General features: G+C 47.0%; 1 pseudogene; it reads left to right on the top strand.

Annotated features, from left to right (window-relative positions):
• The first annotated feature begins 310 nt into the window (after positions 1-310).
• LOC124597126 lies at positions 311-429 on the top strand (annotated as a pseudogene).
• The last annotated feature ends 11,568 nt before the right edge of the window (positions 430-11,997 follow it).

The following is an 11,997-nucleotide window of genomic DNA, read 5'->3' as shown; positions in this document are numbered from 1 at the left end:
TAAGTAACACTGAGAAGAGTGGGGAAAAGACGTTAAGGTTTCGTGTATCGTCACGACTGCTGCACAAACTATTGGGTAAATTATTTCAGTTTGCTAAGAATGGTTCGTTCATGTTTTTGTAGTCAGTGATCCAGCCACTCACGATTATATGGATCAGTTTTTAATTAATATTCTTAACGTATACTATTTGATCAAAAGTATCGGGACACCCATATGTAAAGCGGAGCTGCTGACTAGAAGAGACGACAGGCGGACCCGGCACTGTAGAAAAAGGCGGGGAATATTTTGTTGTCAGTAAAGAAACAGTGAGCTAAACAGCCTTGCTGGAGCGATAACACCGGTTCCCGTCAGATCACCGAAGTTAAGCGCTGTCGGGCTTGGCTAGTACTTGGAAGGGTGACCATCCGTGTCTGCCGAGCGCTGTTGACAAGTGGGGTGCACTCAGCCCTTGTGAGGCCAATTGAGGAGCTACTTGACTGCGAAGTAGTTGGTCCGGTACGAAAACTAACAACTGCCAGGAGATTTGTATGTTAACCACATGCCCCTCCATATCCGCACACAGTGAGGCTATCGGCTGAGGATGACACGGCGGTCAGTCGGTAGCGTTGGGCCTTTCGAGGCCTGTTCGGACGGAGTTGAAAGAAGCTCTGACAGCAGAATGGCTTGGTGAGGTGAGCTCAGTGACTTCGAATGTGGACTAGACACTGGATGTCAGCAAAGTGACAAATCCATCAGGGACATCTGTTTTAAAGCTTCCCAGATCGACTGTTGGTGATGTGATTGTCAAGTAGAAACGAGAAGAAATAATCATTGTTAGACCAAGACAAATCAAACCACATGTAGTGATGGACAGGGCGGTTGTTGTCAGGAATCGCCAGAAATCAGCGGTAATAAACACTCGTGAGTTCCAAAGTACTACCAGCAATCCGTCTAGTGCAATGATGTGCGCAGGGAGTTACAAAATAAAGAAAGATTAGTGTTTAACGTCCGTCGACATTGAGATCCTTAGAGACGGAGGACAAGCTCGGACGGTTTCAAGCATAGAGAACTAAATTCTTTCAAAGGAACTATCTGGGAATTTGCCGGAGAAGATTAGGGAAGTCACGGAGAACCTAAATCTGCATGGCCGGACGCGGATTTAAATTGACGTCCTTTCGAATACGAGTCAAGTGCGCTAGCCACTGCTCCACCTCGATCGGTGTGAGTTTAATAGCTTGTAGTAAAATGGTTGAGCAGCTCCTCATATACCACACATTTCTGCAGTGTGAGATGTAGTAAAGGGAGACGGCACTGGACACTGGAATGATGAATCACGCTGTAACCTGTGGCAATCCGATGAAAGGGCTTGGGTGAGGCGAATGTCTGGAGAACGTTACCTGCACCCATGCGTAGTACCAACATTCAAGTACAGAGGAGGTGATGTTAGGGTCTTCGAATAACTACTGCAACCTATATCCCTCTCAGTCTGCTTACTGTATTCATCTCTTGGTCTGCCTCACTTCCCTCCAATGCTAAATTGGCGATCCCTTGATGTCTCATAATGTGTCCTATCAACTGATCCCTTCTTTGGTCAATTTTTGCCACAAACTTCTTTTCTCCCCAGTTCTTTTCAGTTCCTCCTCATTAGTTACATGATCTACCCATATTCAACAGTCTTCTATAGCACCACATTTTTGTCTAAACTGCATCGTCCATTTTTCACTTCCATACATGACTACACTCCAGACAAATACCTTCAGAACAGACTTACTAACACTTAAATACATATTCTATGATAAAAATTTTTCTTCTTCAGAAAAGCTTTTCTTGTCATTGCCTGTCTGCATTTTATATCGCCTCTACTTCGGCCATCGTCAGTTATTTTGCTGCCCAAATAGCAAAACTCATCTATTACTTCAAGTTTCTCTTTTCCTAATCTAATTCCCTCAGCTTCACCTGGTTTAGTTCGACTATACTCCATTATCCTTGTTTTGCTTTTGCTGCTGTTCATCTCATATCTTCCTTTCGAGACAACGTCCACAGCGTTCAATTACTCTGTCTAGTCCTTTGGTGTCTCTGACAGAATTACAATATCATCCACACACCTCAAAGTTTTTATTTCTCTTCCCTGAATTTTAATTTCTTCTCCAAATTTTTCTGTGGTTTCCTTTAATGTTTGTTCAAAGTGCAGATTGAATAACATTGGGGATAGGTTGAAACCTGTCTCACACCCTTCTCAACCATTGCTTCCCTTTCTTGTCCCTTGAGTCTTGTAACTGCCGTCTATTTTCTGTAGAAATTGTGAATAACCCTTCGGTTCCTGTATTTTATACCTGCTACCTTCAGAATTTCAATGAGAGTATCCCAGTCCACTCTGTCAAAAGCTTTCTCTGAGTCTACAAATACTATAAACGTAGTTTTGTCTTTCTTTAACCTGTCTTCTAAGTCATAGGGTCAGTATTGCCTCACGTGTTCCTACATTTCTCCGGAATCCAAACTGATGCTCCCCAAGGTTGGCTTCTACCAGGTTTTCCATTCCTCTGTAAAGTATTCGTGTTAGTATTTTGCAACCATGACTTATTAAATTGATATTTCGGTAATTATCACGCCTATCTACAACTGCGATCTTTGGAATTGGGATTATTACATTCCTCTTGAACTCTGAGGGTATTTCGCCTCTCTTATACATCTTGCACACCAACTTTGTCGTGGGTGGTTCCCACAAATCAATTAGTAGTTCTGACGGAATGTCGTCTTCTCCTGAGGCCTCGTTTCGACGTAGATCTTTCAGAGCTCGTCAAATTCTTCTCGTGGTATCATATCTTCATATACGTCTTCTTCCATTTCTATAGTATTGTCTGAAAGCTTATCTCCCTTGTACTGAACTGCTGATACTCCCTCCCCCTTTCACCTTTCCCTTCTTTTCTTAGGACTGGATTTCCATCTCACCTCTGATATTCATGCCGCTGCTTCTCTTTTCTCCGAAAAGAATCTTTAGTTTTTCTGTAGGAAGTCTGTATTTTTCCTCTAGCGAAATATGCTTCTACATTCTTACATCTGTCGTCCAGCCATTCCTCCTCAGCCATTTTGCACTTCCTGTCAATACGATTTTTTAAACCTTCCTATTCCCTTTCGCCTGCTTCATTTTCTGCGCTTTCATATTTACTCCTTTCAACTGTTAAATTCAGTTTCTCTTGCGTTATCCGAGGATTTCTACTAGGCCTTGTCTTTTTACCTATTTGGTCCTCTGCTGCCTTCATGTGTCAGGGTATTGGGGTTTTTCGTGGTTAGGGTGGGCTCGCCTTATTGCGCTTAAGAAAACGCTTAATGCGAAAGGATATTTACCCATTTTACAGCATTGTGCACTGTTTACATTAGAGGAACAGTACGAAGACGACGACTGTATCACCGTGACAATGCACCCTTTGCTGGCGTAAGCTGTCGCCAGCACACTGGTCGGCAAAGATGTAGCAAGATGATCGATAGTAGGCGCTGGATCAAGCATGCCTGTCAGGAGAGAGGCCAGAGACAGACTCGCAGCCAAACCGCCGCCAATGCCCCCTCGACCACAAGTATTTAGATCACTGCCATAGACCGGAGGGCTCATACTCAGTCTCAGTCTGGCAGTCTCAGTCACCAGCGCAGGCCCAGTCTCTCAGTCACTAGCTCAGTCACTATTCTAGTTGGCATCTGTCAGTTCACATCACCAGCCACGAGAGTGTATAGCAGCTGGAGTAGTGTTTATAGCGGAACTTGTACTTCACCAGCAGTGAGGCTAACATGGACTATTATGGAAGAGCATGTACCACAACACATGGACGCTGTTAAAGTTAAGTAGCAGCTATCTATTTGAGTATATAAAGAACCCTATTAATACATGTGTGCAGTTGTATTGTAGAAACATCCTCTCCCTTTATTCCCATGGTACAAGACCTTACAGTGGCGACGAGAACAGAACACAGCATGTCACAAAAGAGCATCTATGAGGTAATGGTATGTGGACAGCAACAGTCCAGAAATGGACTGTCCTGTCCAGAGTGTCGACGTGAACCCCATGGGACACCTTTGGCATGAGTTAGAATGTCGACTTTGCTCCAGGTGCCAGCGTCCAACATCACTACCTTCTCTGGTTTCAGATCAATGGCAAGCTGACAAAGGTCATCATTGATCATGTCAAACCAGCTTATGTTTTGCCTGCTCCTGATGCATCACAATTCTACAACCCCATGGAAGACGTAACTGCCAATGAAGCTTCCTGTGTCACCGGCCCAGCAGTGCCCTTACCCGCTGCCGGCAATGACACACAGATGCCGCCAGCTGTCATCCTGCCACCAGCTGGCACACGTCACCACGTGCGCCTCACCCCACCCTGCCCAGCCAGCTGGTGCAGCAGCCTGAAGTGCCCCCACCACGGCTGCCAGAGGACAAAATCGCAGGCTCTAGCTGGAGCGTACATTTCAAACGCCTGTGCTGCATGAGAATTGCGCCACACTACCAGACACCGAATGGGCATGAAACCCAGCACATCAGCCACCGCATGCCGTAGAGACCCTGTCTCCAGCGGGCTGCCTCATTGCCGAGCTGTTACCAGTTGAGCCTCAGACTCCACCGCCCATGTCACGGGTTGTGTTCAAATGGTTCAAATGGCTCTGAGCAATATGAGACTTAACAGCTTTGGTCATCAGTCCCCTAGAACTTAGAACTACTTAAACCTAAGTAACCTAAGGACATCACACAACACCCAGTCATCACGAGGCAGAGAAAATCCCTGACCCCGCCGGGAATCGAACCCGGGTGCAGGAAGCGAGAATGCTACCGCACGACCATGAGCTGTGGACGTCACTGGTTGTGTATCTGTCGGCACTCCTGGGGCTACATCCGTGCTGTGTTGCCTCCGCCATGTTGGGTGTCGAGGCAGGTTCCCCCACGCTGGTCCCCATGGTCGAAACCGCATTCACACAGAGATGCCTCCACCATGCCGGGCATCGAGGCAGTCCTACTCCTGAGCTGGTTACCATAACCATTTCCCCATCAAGCTCCAGATGCTGCTCCCATGCTGCCGGACACATCCGTTGCAGTTCCAGGAGTCATGCACTAGTCATGACATTACAGAGCCATGTGCTTATGCCATGTGATGCTTCAGACAGCTCAGAGCCAGCATCACCATCTGCTCCTGTCATACCTGCTGCACGGGGGACACGTCCCACACGCCTCAGACTCCACCGCCCATGTCACTGGTTTTGTATCCGTCGGCACTCATGGGACCACATCCGTGCTGTGTTGCCTCCGCCATGTTGGGTGTCGAGGCAGGTTCCCCCGCGCTGGTCCCCACGATCCGTCAACACACCTGGGATCACATCCGCACTGTGTTGCCTCCGCCATGTTGTGTGTCGAGGCAGGTTCCCCCACGCTGGTCCCCACGATCGGAATTGCATCCACACTGAGATGCCTCCACCATGCTGGCCATCGAGGCAGTCCTACTCCTGCACTGGTTACCATAACCGTTTCACCATCAAGCTCCGGATGCCACTCCCATGCTGCCGGACACATCCATTGCAGTTCCAGGAGTCATGCACTAGTTATGAAATTACAGAGCCACTGCCTCTAGCCGCTGCAAGATAACTCGCCACCACACGCCAGCCAGCACTGCGTACTGATGTCACCAGCTGCAGCCCAATTGCTGCTTCACCAGACCACAGCCAACACGCTATTGCTGACGTCAACACACAGTGCGCGAATTACGACAGGATGGAGTTGTAGACTGATGGCTGCGCTGTCATGCAGCTCCTGAGCTCCACCCTCCAAGGGGGGATCTCTGTGGCAGCCCACCACACACCCATGTGAACAGTAGAACTACTATCATGGCCGACACAGCATTCGCAGTGTGTGCATGATGGTTTACTGTTAGCCAAAAGCCCGGCAACAGCGCCGCGTGCACCGGACGTGTGATGACAAAGCAAGAACCAGAGCAAGTGAGGCATCGGAATATGCCAGGTGCATCACATGAAGAGCTGTCCTGCCTAGCCGCAAAGCATGTGGGTCGAGCGATCACGGTCTCCCCACACGTACACACACAGAAGTCGGTCAGTCCGTTTATGCAGCCACTTTCGCCTTGCCCACGAAAAACACCGCCCTCCACAGACAATGCCAGGAGCTGGTCGTGCAGACACTTGCCCATGAGCACACGGCTGTGTGACATCTTGTGGAGCGTACACCCTCCGGATTGCGCACCACTCCACCTCAACTCGTCAACCGCGGTCACGCAGTGGGTGATGGACTAGATCAGGCTCGATTTCATGCATCCCAATCATTGTAATAAATGTGTTTGCCTCACGCTGGCTTTTCATTTGTATTCAGTTACCTTGGCCTCCTCTAAGTATAGTGCGTGGAGCGACTATAGGGTTCGCTCGGCGCGCAAAAAATCGTAAGCGGAATTAGTAGCAATCCTGCTACATGCACACCAAAATGCCTCCACTGAAGCAAACAAAGCGCCTACATTTGATTAGCCTAGAAAGTCCACTCTTAGGCAAATTGTGGAATACAAGAAACCTCGATTACATACCCATAAGCCTACAACATTAATGTCCCCATCGTGGTGACGCATTCCGTGCCTGTGGGCCTGCAACACGCTAGCTGTCTCCCTCCTGTTGGGTTAATCAGTACATCAAAAATCGTTCTGCTCTTGCAAAAGTCGTCTGCAACGTCATGTCGTATTTTAAAGGCATGAATACAGGAAACTGACGTGGAAGCGGTCTTAAAGACTATACTTAGAAAATGGTGTGAGATATTCGTAGACGATGAGCTGTGGGAGGGAGGGGGGGGAACTGGTCATTGGTAATACGAATACCGTAATACTGTCCACTTCACCTGTTTGCTAGGGTAATATGCCCATTTCCTAAATCAATACATACGATAATACGGCGTAAAAATGAAATTTGTAACTAGTTTAAGGACTGCTTGCTAGAGAGGACGCTGCACTGTATCTTGAATGGAGTGTCATCGACAGATGTAGAAAAAACTTCACCTGTGCCGCTGGAAACTGTGTTGAAACCCTTGCTGTTCATGTTGCATAATAATGACCTTGCAGACAATATTACCAGTAATCTTAGACTTTTTGCAGATGTCGCATTTGTCTACACTGGTGGTAAAAATTAGTACACCTGGAAAGATGACGTTTTGATCCAAAGACAGCCTATGCTGGGGGGCGGGGGGAGGGGGGTAGTAGATGTACTGGTAATAGTTCCAACACACTCCGCCAACAGATAGTGAGGTGCAGTATCTGCCAGAGCGCCATCTGTGTCTACTCTGTAATAGGGAACACAAACAGTGAGAAGACTCAGTGTGGTGTAAATGAGTGAAGCAAGTAGGCAACCATGCTACAAAGAGACACTCGTGCTTTCTACAGCCAACTGAGCCAGATTGCAGGCCAGATTGCGGGCTTCCAAGAGGCGGGATGGTCCTTTCGGAGAACTGCCACACAAGTTGGATATGCTGTATCAGTTGTGCAAAGATGATAGTGTCAGACGTAAACATCCTCACACCTGTAGACGTGGTTCTGGACTTCCACCTTGCACAGACGCATGTCAGTATTTTTGTGTTGTAATGGCAGCAGTGGTAGATTGTACAGCTACCACTGCACAGATAAGAGGGCTTGTGAGCCCAGACGTGTCAACACAAACTGTTGCAAAGTGATTATTAACATGGGCATGCACACTTCTAGCCATCACAGGATCAGATGGGAGATGGAATGGTATGCCATGGTTTTCAGCAGTGAAAGCACTTTCTACCTATACACAAGTAATGAAAGTTTGTGTGCACAGCAGAGACCTAGTGGTGCTATCTCATAGAGCGCATTTGTCCAAGACACACTGGCCTCACCCCACGAGTAGGGGGACAACCTATTGGCCACCCCACTCTCCATTGTTGCCAAATTTATTCAAGATGGCGGTGATAACGTCATCCAAGATGGCGGCATGGAGACTTGGCAACAGCACATGACGTCATCCAAGATGGCGGCTTTTGGCGGGAGAATAGTACAATTGTGCTACGTCTACTAACCTACCCTCAAGAAAAATGGCGGGAAGTTTGAATTTTGGCGGGAAAATAGTCCAATTGTGCTACGTCCTCTAACCTAACCTCAAGAAAAAATAGCCGTAAGTTTGAATTCCAACAGGATAATGCATGCAAAGACTGTACTTGTCTTTATTATTATTATTGATTATCATTTATTAACATTCATTATCATTCATTGTCATTCATTATCATTCATTATCATTTATTATCATTCATTATCATTTATTAACATTCATTATCATACATTACCAATCATTATCATTCATTATCATTTATTATCATTCATTATCATTTATTATTATAGGCCTACCTCCTTACATCCATAACAAAAATCTATCACAAGTTCAAATCCCCAACACCATAATTGATCACATGTACAAGCTTTCTCCGTCACTTATCTTTTTTCACTGGTAGCCTATCATAATCGCGTCAAATAATAAACTGCACGTATAGTAATGTAATTCACGTCATTTGATTTTGCAGGGTGGAAGGGACTGAAGACTTCATTTCAAGAAGTACGGTCATCAATTGTTCTCCAACACAGTCAGCACACACAACTTTGACATCGCAGTGCAGTCACCACGACGTCCACGCTCCAACTGAATTAGTTCAAATCCTCGCCACCCCCTGGCCAGCATGCGGAGACACTGTCTACGCCTGTCACGTGAGGCACCTGGCCACTAGCGCGGGAGGCGAGCCCAGCGATCGCTCCCACGTCGTAAACAGCTGGACATGCTGGAACTTGTCGAATTTGACGTCACAGCGGCCCCTTGTCCGCTCACCACGTGTATTCATCAACACCGCATGTTCCCAGCCAAAATTGTCTGCCTCGGAGCTGAATCACACAACGGTCGACCGTTCCCTGAGTAAGTCCGAACCTGTAGATACCAACCTCACACAGCCGTTCGCCACGTGTCCTTGTGTGATCGAGAACAGTGCTACACTTTTGGCGGCAAAGTTTGCTCGACCGTGGAATCCGCCATGAGTATATAACATCACGTTTCGACCGCACTAGAACGCCAGCTAATTGACTCGCTCTCACGCGCGCGTAATAACTGTACAATCGCTGTGCCACTGCCCCGCTTACGTCACACACCCTCCATACATGCGACGGACACAGCCTTCTGTAAATACCTGAAAAATGACTCTTTATTTCAGACATTACGGTCAAGCAGGTGTATTCCTACTGACTTCTCCGTGCTCACTCAGCGAAACTCCAGAGCGCAGCTGACGTACGCACAGCCAACTGAGCCGGCTCCCTGGCCGGCTGACGTCAAGTGGTTTATGGTGCCCGCACAGCCCCCACGACCAGCGCGCCAGGTAGCGGCGGCGCCACAAACGGTTGGCCGCAAGCACTTAACACCGGACACGATGTTTTCTGTCAACTGTGTGTGTGCCGTGCGCGTTTGCTCATCGCGAGAATGTTCGCTAATTCACTCTCACCACCCCACTATATTAAATAATTCCATGCGGCGGCGAGCAGCACCTGAGAGCCCCGCCACAAATGGTCGGTCTCGCCCGCGAGCACTTAACACCAGACACGATGTTTCCTGTCGACCGCGTGCCGTACAAAGGATACGTTTGACGCCAGAGTTTCGCCAAGATTCTGGACTAGATAATCGAAGCATGTGGGCTGAATAATGAGAATCAGGTGATCAGTTAACTTAGTGAGAGCGTTCTTTGTCTGACAGAGCCATGTGGTCGATCGCGCATTGTGGCGTCAAGGAAGTTTCCAACTCAGTAGAAAAAACATTCCGTTTACCAGAAATGTGTAGGAAGAGGTTGAGAGCTGGTGGCTTAGTTTGAAACAATTTTCTTGGGTTGGTGGCGGAAGCGCAAGTGAGCTTTGTTTACTGGCAGATTTAAAACTTGGCGCTGGTTCCTAGGAGGAGGAGGCGGCGTTCTGGTCCTCAAAAAGTAGTTGATATTAGGGAGTTGAACACGTTTGAATATGTATATGAAATAGTAAATGGAATTATTTAATATAACGGGATGGTGAGAGTGAATTAGCGAGCATTCTGGTGACGAGCAAACGCGCTGTTTATGGTCATGGTGGGTTACACTGTCGGTCAAACTCTGGCGCCAAACATTTCCTTTGTATGGCACGCGGTTGACAGGAAACATCGTGTCCGGTGTTAAATGCTTGCGGGCGAGACCGACCGTTTGTGGTGGGGCCCTCAGGTGCCGCTCGCCGCCGCATGGAATTATTTAATATAGCGGGGTGGTGAGCGTGAATTAGTGAACGTTCTCGCGGCGAGCAAATGCGCACGGCACGCGGTCGACAGGAAACATCGTGTCCGTGTTAAGTGCTCGTGGCCAACCGTTTGTGGCGCCGCCCCTACCTGGCGCGCTGGTCGTGGGGGCTGTGCGGGCACCATAAACTGCTTGACGTCAGCCGGCCAGGGAGCCGGCTCAGTCGGCCACGCGTACGTCAGCTGCGCTCTGGAGTTTCACTGTGTGAGCATGGAGAAGTCAGTTGGAATGCACCTGCATAACCGTAATGTCTGAAATAAAGAGTCATTTTCCAGGTATTTACAGAAGGCTATGTCCGTCGTGTGTGTGGAGGGTGTGTGATGTAAGCGGGGCAGTGGCGCAGCGATTGTACAGTTATTAAACACGCGCGAGAGCGAGTCAATTAGCGGGTGTTCTAGTGTGGTCCAAACGTGATGTTATATAGTCATGGCGGATTCCACGGTCGAGCAAACTTTGCTGCCAAAAGTGTAGCACTGTTCTCGATCGCACAAGGACACGTGGCGAACGGCTGTGTGAGGTCGGTATCTACAGGTTCGGACTTGCTCAGGGAATGGTCGACCGTTGTGTGATTCAGCTCTGAGGCAGACAATTTTGGCAGGAAACGTGCGGAGCTGACGAATACATGTGATGAGCGGACAAGGGGCCGCTGTGACGTCAAACTCGCCAAGTTCTAGCGTGTCCAGCGAAAACATGTTTACGATGTGGGAGCGATCACTGGGCTCGCCCCCCGTGCTAATGGCCGGGCACCTCATGTGACAGGCGTAGGCAGTATCTCTGCTTGCTGACCAGGGGGTGGCGAGGATTTGAACTAATTCAGTTGGAGCGCGGATGTCGTGGTGGCTGCACTGCGATATCAAAGATGTGTCTGCTGACTGTGTTGGAGAACAAGTCATGACCGTACTGCTTGAAATAAAGTCTTCAGTCCCTTCCCCCCCTGCAAAATCAAAGGACATGAATTACGTTACTATAAGTGCAGTTTATTATTTGACGTGATTATGATAGGCTACCAGTGAAAAAAGATAAGTGACGGAGAAAGCTCGTACATGTGATCAATTATGGTGTTGGGGACTTAAACCTGTGATTGATTTTTGTTATGGATGTAAGGAGAATGGCTTTCTCACTGAGAAAAACGGACATCTCGAATAAATAATAAATGATAATAATACGTAGAAGTACAGTTTTCGAGTGAATATTGTGTTGGAATTTGAATTTGGCGCAATTTTCTAGTGGAGGTAGGCGTGTAATAATAAATGATAATGAATGATAATAAACGATAATGAATGATAATGAATGTTAATAAATGATAATGAATGATAATGAATGATAATAAATGATAATGAATGACAATGAATGATAATGAATGTTAATAAATGATAATGAATGATAATGAATAATAAACAAAAGTAAGGTTTTGCAGCCATTATCATGTTGGAACTTGAATTTGGAGGGAACTTTCTAGTGGGGGTAGGTCAATAATAATAAATAATAATAAATGATAATGAATGATAATAAACGATAATGAATGATAATAAATGATAATGAATGATAATGATTGATAATAAATGACAATGAATGATAATTAATGTTAATGAATGATAATCAGTAATAATAATAAAGACAAGTACGGTCTTTGCATGCATTATCCTGTTGGAATTCAAACTTCCCGCCATTTTTTCTTGAGGTTAGGTTAGT

The sequence above is a fragment of the Schistocerca americana genome, chromosome 2 (genome assembly GCF_021461395.2).
Source record: "Schistocerca americana isolate TAMUIC-IGC-003095 chromosome 2, iqSchAmer2.1, whole genome shotgun sequence".
Lineage (NCBI taxonomy): Eukaryota > Metazoa > Arthropoda > Insecta > Orthoptera > Acrididae > Schistocerca > Schistocerca americana.
Note: the sequence above shows the minus strand (reverse complement) of the source record. Positions and strands in the feature narration are given on the sequence as shown.